Below are 11,309 nucleotides of genomic sequence, written 5' to 3'. Positions count from 1 at the left end.
TCCACCTTTCCGGGCGGCATTAGCACACAATAGTCGGCTCGCGGCATTTAAGCTCGCCGTGTTCCTGCAAGTTGTCACCCGTAGAAACAGCCTTCCCCGGGGCGGCCTCGAAGCTCCTGCGGAGTGAGGGGAAGAGGCTGGTGGAGGGGAGGGGGAGACAAGGAAGACTTTCATTTTCAAGAAAAACTTTCGCCCTCCCGACCTCCCCCGCACTCATCTCAGGATAGAAACGTCCCTTTACTGAGCTAATGGTGTTGTGTTAAAGGAAAGAGATGGTTTTTCTTTTAAATGTAACAGTTTCTTCCTTGTGAGGTAATGCGGAACCCGTACGTACCCAGAATCCCCGAAGTCTCGCGTGGCGTGTTTCCGGTGGCTGTGCTCCCGCGGCAGCGGCAGGGCGAGGCTCGGACGAGCGTCATCCGCTTTTCTCAGCCCCCGCTCCGGCGGGATCCTCACCCGTTTCCCGTTTCTCTCCGCAAATTAACAGTTTCCTTGTATTTTGTGATTGTAAGAAGAATACTGCTTTTTAAAAAAATGCCTACTCCCTGCAACTGTCCAGTAGTAAGTACATAAACCTGTATGAAAGAAACTTAAACTCACCCGATCTCGTCACCCAGAAATAACCGTATTAACATAGTGCTGTATAAACTTGGAGACTTTTCCATATATACACGTAAAGCTTTTTTTAAAATAGGAGAATGTGAACATGTTATATTCTCCAAATAATGTTTCATATCTTTCCAGATAAAGTAGGTTACGGAATCATTTTTAATGGCTATGTGGATGTAATGGCATTTAATGGCTATATGGTTATAATATGTACAACCAACCCCTAAATTGTTGGACTTTTAGGGTATTTACAGTTTTTTACTTGTGCAAGCAAAACTAGATGAGTGTTCTTATACATAAACCTGTACATATCCCTGATAATTTCCTTACTATAAATTCATACAAATATAATTACTGGATCAAAGGGAATGCACATTTGTAAGATTCTAGATGTTGTTACCAGACTCTTCCCTTGAAGAGTATAGAATACTTTTCCACCAACATAGTAGCTAGTGAACGACAGCTGGGTCTTCCTCTCTTTGCCAGTCGAGTATTGTTAATCTTTGTGATCTTTGTCACCTTTAAAAAAATCTTTTATCATCTTTATCGTCTTGTTTTAATTTGCATTTTGTTGACTAAGTGTAAAACTGAACATCTTCCGTGTATTTATTGGGTCTGTTTCTGTGAATTGCCAGTTCATGATTTCTGCCTATTTGAAATAGTCACATTTTTTAAATTACAAGAGCTTTTTGTAAATTAGGACTATTAACCTTTGTCTGAAACATAATCACAAGTATTTTTCAATTTTTAAATTTATCTTTGAATATAGCTTGTGGTGTTTATTTGCCGAAGGAAGTTTTTCTTTCCTTTGTTTTCTTTATATGGCTTCCACCCAATGAAACTTTTATTGGAAGAAAAAAAGGGGCGTCTAGCAAAAAGAACATAGGATGCCAGATGGACTAATACAATTAGCAAAGGATACAGTTCTTCTCTAGGTTATTTGTATATTATCAGTTTCAATTAAAATGCAAAAAAAAAAAGATACTTTATAGATCTCAAGAAAACAATACTAAAATTCACTTAAGAAAAAGTACATGGTTTTAACTTTCAAAGAAAGTTATTTTAAAAGGGGAGAGGGAAGCAGAGTAGAGAATGGACTATCCTGACATGATGCGTGGGCTAAATAGACAATAGGAGTACAAGAAAAGTACATGATAAGGTTATATAAAATGTATACCATAAAATTATATACGTTCAGTTTTGTATTATTTAAAAACTTTATATAGAATTAATCAGAATTAGAACCCATAAATAGGTGCAAATGAGTAAGAAGTTTAAGGTGATGGGGTTCTTGTGAAGTTTTTCATTTTTAGGTAGATCTTTTCCTTTATTTACATTTCCAGCTTTAATGTCATGCTTACCAGTGTGTATTTTCTTCTAACATTTTTAGGTATCTTCTTAAAAATATTTCAATAGTTAATCCTCCTGAAATTTGTTTAGGAGGAGGAAAGGAAGAATCTAGCTTAATTTTTTTTTCCCTAAACGACTTGATTGTTGCCCTATACCATTTATTGAATGCTCAGTCTTCCCTGTAGATTTGAAATTCTACCTTTATACAGTACTAAATTTCCATATGTACTTTATTTTCTGTTCCATTGATTTATTTGTTATTGGACAATAATATTATTGTTTTAATGTACTTTTTTTTTTTTAAGAAAGTCACTTTTTTTCCCTAACTTTTGGGTTTTATTTATGTATTTATTTATGGCTGTGTTGGGTCTTCGTTTCTGTGCGAGGGCTTTCTCTAGTTGTGACAAGCGGGGGCCACTCTTCATCGCGGTGCGCAGGCCTCTCACTATCGCGGCCTCTCCCGTTGCGGAGCACAGGCTCCAGACGCGCAGGCTCAGTAATTGTGGCTCACGGGCCTAGTTGCCCCGCGGCATGTGGGATCTTCCCAGACCAGGGCTCGAACCCGTGTCCCCTGCATTGGCAGGCAGATTCTCAACCACTGAGCCACCAGGGAAGCCCCTGGTTTAATGTTCTTTTAAATTATTTTTAAATTTCTGGTAGGGTAAATCCCTGCTTAATGGTCTTCTTTTTTGGAGTAGTTCTTTAAGAAGTGTCTTTTTGTAGAGAAGGGACTTGAGGACACGGGGAGGGGGAAGGGTAAGCTGGGACGAAGTGAGAGAGTGGCATGGACCATGTATACACTACCGAATGTAAAATAGCTAGCTAGTGGGAAGCAGCCGCATAGCACAGGGAGAACAGCTTGGGGCTTTGTGACCACCTAGAGGGGTGGGATAGGGAGGGTGGGAGGGTGACGCAAGAGGGAGGAGATATGGGGATATATGTATACGTATAGCTGATTCACTTTGTTATACAGCAGAAACTAACACACCATTGTAAAGCAAGATGTTAAAAAAAAAGACGTTAAAAAAAAAGACACTGGGGTTTGTGTTAGTCATTATCCCTCTTATAAGCATAGAAAAAAGGGAATAATCAGAATCATTGACATAGGAAAAGTGGTGTTACTGGTGTTTTACCAAGAAAAAAAAAAGTGTCTTTCAAAAATATATTTGATATATATAAAAGAAAATTTTGTCATATATATACATTAAAAAACTTAATGTGAAATAAACCACCAATGTAATATCTAGAACATAACCAATAACTTGCATCAATCTATGTGCTCTTCCCATTCTACCTATGCCATTCTCTCCATAGATATTTCTTCCATAGTAACTTTAAAATTATTTTATCAAATTAAGAGTTGTGATTTTGATTTGAATTGCATTAATTTTATAGACTAATTTAGGGGAAATGGGCATCTTTATAAAAGTAATAAAATACGTGGTTTTTACTGAGTGCTTTATTTGTGTTAATTCATTTAATCCATGCAACAACCCTATTATCATCACCCTCATTTTACAGATGAGGAAACTGAAGCGTAAAGAGATTGAATAACTTGTTGAAGGTCAAGCAAGAAATAAGTTGGCAAAGTCAAACTCAGGCAGTTTGGTCCCAGAGCCTGTGCTCTTAACCTCTGTATTGTATTGCCTCTCCACAATGTGGAATCTGCTCATCTATAATGGACATGTCATTCAATTTGCCTGCACCACTCACTCATGTTCCAGTCTGCATCCTTATCCCATGTTAGTAAGCAGATAGCCACTTAACCCTCTCCCTTCCCCTGCCATAGCTGCTTGGACCAGGAGTAGGTGGATAACTGATTCAAACTGGTCCAATCAGATTCTCTCTCAAGAAATTTGCAATCAGTCTTACCTGGGCGCTTGACCTAGAAAGTGATGACACAAGGGTAAGGCAGGGAGAGACGTTTGACCCACGTGCAGGTAGTACAGAGAAAGCAGGCCTGCAGAGAGCAGCAGATGCACAGAGAGCAGCAGAGTTAGGAAGCCCTGTGGTCCCCGAAGAGGGTAGTGGGGTAGTTGCCTGGCGTTCTGGGGCTTTCCAGGTCCTGGTTTGCCCTGCTAAGGTCTGACTGTCCTTTCTGCTCCTGGGGACCTACACAAGTTACCTCTCTTCAAATAAACTTCTCTTTCAGTTTAAAGTCACCTGATTCCTCTTCCTTTTGAAGCCAAATATGCAATCTAGAAATATGTGGCCCTCTATTTACCCAAGTTTTCTTTTAATGTTTCCCAGTGGCATTTTCTTCATAGATCCCGTACATTTCTTGTTCAGTTCATTCCTAAATATATCTTAGGTGTTTTTTGCTCTTTACAGTGATAATATCTGTTACTGTTGTCCGCTTTACATTTTAATCTACAAAAATTCTACTTTCATCAGTTGAGTCTGCCAAATGTCAGTGGCTTGTAAGTGTGACATTAGCCTTTCAGATGTGTTTCAAAATGATATGTTTCCACTAGACAGTTTTTTTTAGTTCTATACTGTCAGTTGTTCTGGTGATGATTCATGTGAGGATGATGGTGATTCATCTGAATGGGAGTGAGCCACAGGATCCCGAAGAAGTATAGAATTTCCTTAATTTAAAAAGAAAGTATCATATATGAATAGAAACATTGAGTTTCCAACAATATTTAGCTAATGTTAAAACAGAGAAAATGAAGAAAGCTTTTTTTTTTTTTGGCTGCACCGTGCAGCTTGTGGGATTTTAGTTCCCTGACCAGGGATTGAACCTAGGCCCACAGCAGTGAGAGCACAGAGTCCTAACTACTGGACCACCAGGGAATTCCCGAAAGCTATTTTCATTAAGACCAATTTTTCAGATACAAAATGAGAAAACAATAGGGGGCATTATTCAGATAAATATTTCAAATACAGTAGACAAAAATACAGGGATTAGAGAAATTGATATCTCACTCAATACAGGCACATAATCCTTCATCCAAACCCTTTGGGCCAAAGGTGTTTCAGAACTCAGAATTGTTGGGATTTTAGACAGGAATATAATGCATATACCATATTTTCTATAACACCTCAGTGGGGTCTGGGGTAGCATCTTAGAATCAAACATATTAATATTCATGCCACAAAAATGCATTAGTATTAACACTAATTTGGATAAAGCTATATAACATATAATAACTACATATCTGTTTGGGTCAGATTTTGCCGCTAAATGAGTTTGCCTTAAACTTGTGAAAAAAGTTAGGTTTCTAGAGGTTTTTTTGGAATTTGGAATTTTAGATAATGGTTTACAGACCTGTGCAAGCAAGTATGTTCTGATTTCAATATCTGGCCAGCTCTGGGGTTCAATTAAAGCATTCTTTGAAGTCCTGGCTATGTTAGATAGTCTTGTGGTTTGGGGTGTTTAGTCTGAAGGCAAGAGAGTTCACTTTTAGAAGAACAAAATACAGACTTTGAAGTAATTATTGAAAAAGTAATGGGTAAAGTATCTTAACTTGAATTCTTGACCTTTGTCGTCAGTCATTATTTCAGTGGGAGGTGTTCTGGTTGAAAAGAATTGTAATAAACAATAACACTTCCTAGAAAATCTTAACATTAAAAATTGCCTTATTTTTCCTTAAGCCTATTGATGAAGGGATCCTTGGTGTGTTTTCATCTTTTATTCTTAGCCCATAGAAACACTACCTTCTAAATAACATATGACTGTAAAGATATTGTTTCAGTTGACTCTTTTAAGGTATCAAAATTAAGGAACCTTTTCAGTCATTATATACATTGAGTGCCTACTCTGTCAGACTGTGCTAAGTGCTGAGGATATAGTCTGGTGGGAGAGAGGCACACATAAATAGGACTTTATAATATCCTGTGATAAGTGATGGGATAGGGTAAGTACAGTGTGCTGTGGAACACCGTGTTCTGGGGTGAGGGAAGGACTGAAGGTTAAGTAAGAATTAGGCAAGTGAAATGGGGAGGGAAATAAAAAATGTTCTAACACAATGATTTTCCAAGTATGGTTCATGGACCAGCAGCATCAGCATCACCTGGGAATTTGTCAGAAATACAGATTCTCAGGACTTATCCCAGACCTACTGAATTTAAAACTCTGAGAGTGGAGCCTAGCAATCTGTTTGTTTGTTTTTTTTTTTAAGCATTATTTTATTTTGTTTTGTTTTGTTTTTGGCTGCACCAAGCGGCCTCTGGGATCTTAGTTCCCTGACCAGGGATAGAACCCGTGCCTCCCCTGCAGTGGGGGGCACAGAGTCTTAACCACTGGACCACCAGGGAAGTCCCTAGCAATCTGTTTTAATAAGCCTGATCAGCCGGGTGATTCTGATGCACACTAAAGTTTGAGAACCACAGTTCTAAACAGCAAAAGTGGAAAAAAAAAAAAAAAACCAAACACATCAGAGCACATAGGCAATCTGCTATAAATGGCAAGATGTTTAGTGTAACTGAATGGCGTTATTCACTATTTAGTGTAGCTGGATGGGAGTGGTGTGGCAGGGTGGAGGAGCCATGGAAATGAAAGATGAGGTTGGAAAGGTAAGCGTGCTTCATTTAGGATCTTATAGGTCATGTTAAAGAGTTTGGACTTCATTTATTCAACAAATGTTTATGCCTACATTATAAGTACAGTATACAAAATAGGTTCCCTGCTCTCAGGGAACTTATCCTAATAAGCAAATAAATATGTATGTATATATGTCAGGTGATAAAAAATGCCATGACAAAACAACTTGGATGCATCTCCAGGGAATTATGCTAAGTGGAAAAAGCCAATCCCAAAAGGTTAATACTGTATGATTACATATATATAACATTCTTGAAATAACAAAACTATAGAAATGGAGAACAGATTGGTGGTTGTCAGGGGTTAAGGAGGGAGTAGAGGCTAGAGGGTGGTTGGTGTGGCTGTAAAAGGGCACCATGAATCCCTGAGGTGATAGAACTGTGGAAATGTTCTGTATCTTGGCTGTATCAGTGTCAGTATCCTAGTTGCACTATTGCACTGTAGTTTTGTAAAATGTGACCATTAGGGGAAACTGAGTAAAGCGTACACAGGATCTCTCTGTATTATTTCTTGCAAGTGCATATGAATCTACAATTATTTCAAAATAAAAAGGTGTTAAGAATAATAAATCAGGATAGGGTATCGAGAGAGATGAGGGGACTTATTTTATACAGGATAGTTAGGAAAAGCCTAGGTGACAAAGGAAGGTAGAGCATTACATAGGAATACTTGGAGAATGTTAGAAGTACAAAGGCCCTGAGATAGAGTGTGCTTGGTGTCTGTGAGGAACAACAAGGACACTATTGTGGATACTGTGGGTTGAGCAAGAGGGAGAGCAGTAGGAAATGAGATCAGAGAGTTGGTGGAGGTGGTGGTGGTGGTGGAAACATCATAGGGGGCTTATAGGTCACAATTAAAGACTTTTCATTTTGAGTAAAATGGGAAGCCATAGGAAAGTTTTAAGCAGAAAAAGTAACAATCTAACTTACATTTTAAATGCATTGCTTCACAAGATAAAAAACTGACCAAGTGAAGGGGACATGAGATGATAGAGGTTTGGACTAAGGTGGCAGAGCAGAAGGTAATAAGTAGTGTGACTGGTAGTGTGAATAAGTTTACAGCTGACTGGATGTTCTAATGGACTGGATGTGGGGTGTGAGAGAAGGAGAGGAGTCAAGAATGATTCCAGGGTTTGGGCCTGAGCAAATGGAAGAATGGTGCTACTTTTATGAAATGGAGAAGATGAAGGAAGAGCAATAGGGCAGAAGATTAGCAGTTTAGTTTGGGGCTTGTTGAGATGCCTGTAGACATCCAAATGGAGATGTCAAATAGCCTGTTGGATATGTATACCTGTCTGCAGTTTGTGTAGGATTTGGGCTATGTGTATGAATTTGGGAGGCAATAGCATGTAAATAACATTTAAAGTCATGGACTGGATGAGAACTCCTATGAGTGAGTGTATGTAGATAAGGAAGAGGTCTATACAAGGAGTCCTAGACACTCCAATTTTTAGAGGTTAGGAAGATAAAGGAGAACTCAACAAAGAATGCAGAATGCAGAGAAAGAATGGCCATTGAGGTAGGAGGAGAACCAAGGAGGGAGGTGTCTTGGAGATCTAGTGAAAAAACTGTTTCAGGAAGAAGAAACCAACCAATAAGTCAAATGCTACTGATAGGTGGAATGAGATAAGAGCTGAGATTTGTCCTTGAGATTCAACTGCATGGAGGTCATTGGTGATTCTGATAGGTGCAGTTTTGATGACACAGTGGGAGGAAGACCTGATTGAAGTAGGCTCAAGAGAGAAAGGAGAGTCAGTGGAAATTAAGTATACACAATTCTTTGGAAGAGCTTTGATCAGGGAAGAGGAAATGCAAAGAGAAGAGTCAGTAGCTCTTGCCTAAGAACAATGGGGAGTCCATGAAGAACTCTTGGTGTCTACCCTTTCAAGGACAGTTTAAAATGCTTGACATGACTGCTTTGTTAATGTGTCTTCATTAGCTATTACATGCCAGAAAGAGTGATTATGTTAGCTAACATTTAAATTTTGTGTCCTGTGAAACAATGTCATTGAAAGTGAATAAATAACTCAACTATTTAAAGAATATATGATATCAGATTTTGATTGTCTGTTTTAAGTAATAAGAGATTTGTTCCATGCCTTTGTGTGTATATATATGTGTGTGTGTACATGTGTGTATGTATATATACAGTTGACCTTTGAACAACTTGGGATTGAATTGTGAGGGCCATTTATACACATATTTTTTCAATAAATATATTGGAAAAAATTTTTGAGATTTGTGAAAATTTGAAAATAACTCACAAACTGAGTAGCCTAGAAATACCAAAAAATAAAAAAAGGAAGAAGAAGTTAGGTATGTCATGAATGCATAAAATGTGTGCAGATACTAGTCTATTCTATAATTTACTACCACAAAATATGCACAGATCTATTATAAAAAGTTAAAATTTATCAAAACACACTTAGACCATACATGGCACCATTCCCAGTTGAGAAAAAGGTAAACAAACATAAAGAGTCAGTATTAAATCATAACTGCATAAAATTAACTGTAGCACATAGTATACTACTGTAATAATTTCGTAGCCACCTCCTGTTGCTATAATGATGAACTCAAGTGTTGTGTGTTGTGAGTACAGTGCTGTGTGACGCTAATCATCTCCATGTGAGCACTTGTCTCCCTAGTAAATTGCATATTGCAGTAAAAAGTGATCTCTCATGGTTTTCAAGTATTTTTCATCGTGTTTAGTGCAATGCCATAAACTTTGAATAACACCAGGGACCCATATGAAGTGCTGCTAGTGATCCTGGAAATCCTCCCAAGAAGCAAAATCATGACATTACAAGAAAAAACTGAATTGCTTGATACGCAGCATAGATTGAGGTCTGCAACTGTGGTTACCCACCATTTCAAGATAAATAAATCCAGAGTAAAGACCATTGTTAAAAAAGAAAAGGAAAATCATGAAAACTTGTAGCTGGTGCAAAACTTTGCACTTTTGGCGAAATACCTTTTTATCTCATATTGAAAATGCAGCTTTTATGTGGGTGCAGGATTGCTATAAGAAAGGCATACCTATAGACTCTAATATGATTCGAGAGAAAAACGAAGCCATATGACAACTTAAAGCAAAAGGAAGGTAAATGATCTAAAGCTGGAGAAGTTAATGCCAGCAAAGGATGGTCTGATAATTTTAAAAAGAAGTTTGGCTTTAAAATGTCAAGATAACAGGAGAAGAAGCTTCTGCTCACTAAGAGACAGCAGAAAAGTTCCCAGATGCCATTAAGAGAATCATTGAGGAGAAAGGATATCTGTCTGAACAGGTTTTTAATGCAAACAAAAGTGCCCTATTCTGGGAGGAAAAATGCCACAAAGGACATTTATTAGTAAGGAAGAGAAGCAAGCATTTAAGGCAGGGATAGGCTAACTCTACTGTTTTGTGCAAATACAGCCAGGTTTATGATCAGGACTGCCCTTATCTATAAGGCTGCTAACTCCTGAGCTTTGAAGGGAAAAGATAAACACCAGATGCCAGTCTTTTGGTTTTACAACTAGAAGGCCTAGACAACCAGAACCATTTTTCTGGATTGGTTCCGTCAATGCTTTGTCCCTAAAGTCAGGAAGTACCTTGCCGGTAAGTGATTGCCTTTTAAATTTCTTTTGATATTGGACAATGTCTTTGGCCACTTCGAACCCCATGAGTTCAACACCAAGTGTGTCGAAGTTGCCACTTGCCCCCAAACACAACATCTCTAATTCAGCCTCTAGATCAGAGGTCATAAGAACCTTTAAACCTCATTGCACATGGTACTTTATGGAAAGGATTGTCAATGCTATGGAAGAGAACCCCAAGAGAGAGAACATCATGAAAGTCTGGAAGGATTACACCATTGAATATGCCATCACTGTTATAGAAAAAGCCGTGAACACCATCAAGCCTGAAACGATGAATTCCTGCTGGAGAAAACTGTGTCCAGATGTTGTGCGTGGCTTCACAGATTGACAGAGCCAATCAAGGAGATCATGAAAGAGATTATGGATATACAGCAAAAAAGGTGGGGATGGAAGGTGAAGAGTTCCAAGATATGGAGAAATCTAAGAGCTAACAGACACCACACCAGAGGAATTAACAGAAGATGACTTGGTGGAGAAGAGTGCTTCCGAACCAGGGCCAGGAAATGAGGAAGAAGACGTAGAAGAAGCAGTGGCAGAAACAATTGACATTAGACAATCTGGCAGAAGGGTTCTGATTATTCAAGACTACTTTTGACTTCTTTTATAACCTAGGCCCTTCTGTGATATGGGCACTGAAACTAAAGCAAATGGTGTTTGCTACCATATAAAAACAATTTTAGAGAAATGAAAAAGCAAAAAAGTCATTCAGGAATTACAGTGTACTTCCTTCAAATTACACCAAGTGTGCCTGCCTCTCTTGCCTCCGCTTCCATCTCCTCCACCTCGGCCACCCAAGACAACAAGACCAACCCCTCCTCTTCCTCCTCAGTGTGGAGACATGAGGATTAAATGAAATAATGTACATGAGGGGTTTATTACAGAGCAATAACAAAAAGTACATCTGATTTGATTTTTTTAAAGCAAAACTATTAATTCTTTTGCAACTAACTAGTTCACATCTAATGCTTCCATATATTTACATATATATATTCCCCAAAACCCTTTAATGTAGATTTACATGAAAATATTCCTTGGTTCCAGAAAGAAATATAGAAGTGAAATCAGTTTTAGTAATTGTTTCCCAATTTAGAACATTATGTGGGCTGGAATTCTGCTTTTAATGGACTAGTCTCTTAAAATGTACAGATATAAAACCTAGAGATGGG

The 11,309-nt window shown here is 38.2% G+C and overlaps 1 long non-coding RNA gene across 1 annotated transcript in view; it reads left to right on the top strand.

The window, feature by feature from the left end:
- The first annotated feature begins 405 nt into the window (after nt 1-405).
- Nucleotides 406-11,309, top strand: part of LOC137778154 (uncharacterized) — a 53,479-nt gene continuing 42,575 nt past the window's right edge. Inside the window, exon 1 of the long non-coding RNA XR_011076751.1 lies at nt 406-561. This is a non-coding gene — a long non-coding RNA (uncharacterized lncRNA). The remainder of the gene's footprint in view (nt 562-11,309) is intronic.

Source organism: Eschrichtius robustus, chromosome 15 (assembly GCF_028021215.1).
Source record: "Eschrichtius robustus isolate mEscRob2 chromosome 15, mEscRob2.pri, whole genome shotgun sequence".
In the NCBI taxonomy this organism is placed as follows: Eukaryota; Metazoa; Chordata; class Mammalia; order Artiodactyla; family Eschrichtiidae; genus Eschrichtius; species Eschrichtius robustus.
Note: the sequence above shows the minus strand (reverse complement) of the source record. Positions and strands in the feature narration are given on the sequence as shown.